Source organism: Camellia sinensis, chromosome 12 (assembly GCF_055761805.1).
Source record: "Camellia sinensis isolate YWXY chromosome 12, ASM5576180v1, whole genome shotgun sequence".
In the NCBI taxonomy this organism is placed as follows: domain Eukaryota; kingdom Viridiplantae; phylum Streptophyta; class Magnoliopsida; order Ericales; family Theaceae; genus Camellia; species Camellia sinensis.
Window position 1 is genome coordinate 134,640,493 of NC_138972.1, and position 3,778 is coordinate 134,644,270.

Genomic DNA, 3,778 nt, shown 5'->3' on the forward strand with positions numbered 1-3,778 from the left:
TCAAGGGGCAAGGACATCGGCTTGGAAGGACAATACTTGACTAAACTGTGCCACACCTTGGCCTAGATGTGCCACACCTCGGTCTAGGTCATACCATTCTAGGAACAAAATCACTCATGCAAGGATCAAGGATCTAGAACGCCTAGGTATTAACATCTTGGCCCAGATAATGCACATCTCGGCCTAGGTGATGCATACCTCTGCCTAGATGGTGACATCTCGGCCAATATGCCAGGGTGAAGATGGAGGTCAACCAACGGGGTTCCAAGACAGTTCTAAGTGACAAAGGTCTCGAAGGTGTCTAGGCTTAAAATGACCTCGGCAACGCACCAGACGAGAACAAAGCATGCAAGCAATCATTCAAGCAAAACAAGACAAGATTTGCAAATGCACATATTAAAACAAGATCATCCATAAATGTATGAAAGTATGACTAAGTCAAAATGAGGGTTGTTACAGAAAGAGTTGGTCAAACCTGCCAACCCACTTTGCCCCCAGTTGGGCAAAGACTTTTGTGCGGTCAGTTCTACTTGTCAATCCTTTTAACTCTTGCCAAACGCTTTTTGTCTGGTATCACTGTTGTGCCGGACTCTGCCTTGGTACGCACCCTATCTTCCTCTACCTGGATGTGTTGGTGCACTCTCTTTATTGGGGCTTCCATAGGAAGAGGCGGCGTTATTGTCATTGAATCCCTCAACTTATTGCCAGCCAACAAACCTCGTTTGTACTGTGCGATACTTAGGTTGGTAGGGCAATCTCCAATCTGATTAAAAGTCTCCCAATACCGGTTATTGTAAGACCTCAATGTTTCTTTCTCGCCTATGTTTATGGAGAGAAGTTGGTCAATCTCCACTGGTGTCTTGGTGTTCGTTCTGAATTTGGTCACAAATGCCTCCGCTAGTTGCGCCCATGAAGCTCTGCTACCTTTTGGAAACCTTTCAAACCATGTTAAACCCAAGTTACCAAGGCTGGAAGGAAACATGATATACATTAGAGCCTCGTTTCGCCGATATACGACCATAGCCTGGTGAAAGTGGCTCAAGTGTATGTAGGGGTCCGACTTCCCCTCATAAGTAGTGAATTTGGACTGGTGGAAGCCTGAGGGTAATGGTGCGTTCTCTATTGTCGGAAGGAATGGTGAGCTCTGCAACCTTGCTAACGTTTTGTCTGCTGGTTCTTAGGCAAGGTGTGGCTCTGGAATTCCAACCTCGACACTCCCATGTGTTCTAGGAGCCAACCGTTGTAGTACGGAGACTCTGCGGGGGTCGTGAGCCTGAGTGTCTTCTCTTCTTTGAGCCCTTTTTTCAAGCACTGTCTGCAGGTCCACCGACCTAGGCAACTCCGTGTGCCTGGATGTCGTTTGGTGTGAATGTGTGGGCCGATAGCTGCTTCCTTCTGTCTAAGACCTTTCTGTCCTTCTCTTAGACCTGGAGTAACAAGTCCTGGAAGTCCTCGATTGTGTATCGCCTGACCTGAGGCTTCTTCTTTCAGCTTGCAATGGTGTGACTTGTCTGTCACGATCTTTTGAGTGGCGAAGGTGTGCCCTGCTCTTGCCCACCTCTTCTTCCGCCGCCCCTTTGTCCTTTATCTGGCGTTTCATAGTCTCCATGTCAGCAGCCATTCTTCTTATTACTTTGTCTTGCTCCCTTACGCAATCTTTCAGAACTTGAGGATCCATCATCCGCCTCTGTCTATCAGGGCTTTGAGAGCGGTGTAGACTTGAGCCCCATTTTCTCGCGCCTCTCTTCATGGATTCTGTCACTGAAGATCTAATTCCGCCATGGATGGTACATAAGGCAAGCCTTCGCGCCTTGCGCTCCCTCCCGAGGTCTGCCCATCAATAGCAGAATGTGGTAAGTCTTCGTTATGCACCATTGATTTCAACTAAAGAGGAAAACTCGATCAAAAGGTTTTGTTCTTTGTGTTTTTCCACAGACGGTGCCAATTGTACGAGCACGAAATAATCTTCTCGTATGATCCTGTTGATCAAGTTTGCACTTCTCCAAACATCGTTGCTTTGTCACTTGAAAACACGAACGTGAGCTAGCCGGCGGGTGTGTGCCGGAAACCCCTCTGATGCCTAAGTCAACCAAAAGACAATAGACACAAAAGCTCTGTGTATTTTAGGATGAGAATTGGGATACCTGTACTTAGGTCCTACTGTGAGCTTTTATAGATTCTGCCTGGCATAATCCTAGTAGGATTTCAACTCTCCTTATAAGAGTCTTCCTACGAATTACACTCCCAATGAAGAGTGTCTATCCCAATAACACTCTACTTACTAGCAACCAAGTGAGATGGTTTGCACAATCCTAGTAGGACTCTACTCTCCTTAGAGGAGTCCTACTAGGAATTACATTCCCAAGGATAATGCATATTCTAATAACACCCTACTCACTGCCAATTAAGTGAGATAGTTATCACCTTGCTTGGCTCGTTATGCCTAGCCGAGCTACCTGGCGCAAATACCCTGACCGGGCCGCACGATCACCAATTGCTTTGAATCTTTTCGCCGGGTTACCTCTAGCTCGGCTTCCTATATGTGGCCGACATAGCACTTTCGGCTTGCCCACTGACCGCAATTGGAGCTCACCAACCGGCCTATCAACCATTGTTCCCACACCGAGCTATCCAAAGCTCGTAACTTGGCCCACAATGCGACCCGATATTTAGAAACAATGCTTCTTAGATCGGCCCAATTTGGCTATACAAATTACCCTGTCAAACATGGTAAATGATTTCTCCAAATAATAATAATAATAATCAATATGCTAAATTAAATTTTCTTATATTTTTCTTTTTCTTTTTTAATTTATTTTAATGGGCTTGTCAGCTCTGACCTTTTCAAAAATGAACGTGGAAATATCTAGGGGAAACTACGATAAGTGGGAGTTTAAAAAAATTATTACAAACCAATGGTAAATTTTATAAATATTTTTAATTATAATCTTAAGCTTTTTCATCAATTTACAATAATTTTTTCAAACTCTCACTGTTGTGTATTTTTTCCAAATGTCTATTCTAAGGACACTTTTTCTTAAGTGAGCATTTTATTAGTTAAAAAAGGGTAATATATATAAATAAAAAAGTTGTACAAATTTTGTATATAGAATAATATGCCTTCTTATGGTCCTTCTATTTCCAATCAAAACACTTATGATTATTCTCATGATTTAAAAATATCACTGACACATCAAAACAAAATTATACAACACAACCAACGTGGTACACAAAGGTGTTGTGGCAACATAGAAAACCATTACACTCAATACATACATAAAAATAAATGGCTCCAACTGAAAGAGAATTAAAACCATCTAATTCAGTTTGTTGGGCTCACAACAAGTCTTTTTTTTTTTTTTTGTTGAATAAAGTACACAATGAGTCTCACTTTAACGAATTTGACTGTTCATCTTTTAAGTTCTTGTATCTGATGATACGATCTTATAACTTTATCTTGAATATTGTTTGCAGTCGGCGTTATACGCATGCCAACATAAATAAGAGGGGGGGGTGTAACAACCCTCATTTTAACTTAGTCATACTTGCATACATTTATGGATGATCTTGTTTTGATATGTGCATTTGCAAATCTTGTCTTGTTTTGCTTGAATGATTACTTGCATGCTTTGTTCTTGCCTGGTGTGTTGCCGAGGTCATTTTAAGCCTAGACACCTTCGAGACCTTTTTCCACTTAGAACTATCTTGGAACCCCTTTGGTTGACCTCCATCTTCACCCTGGCATACTGGCCGAAGTGTCACCATCAGGCCGAGATGT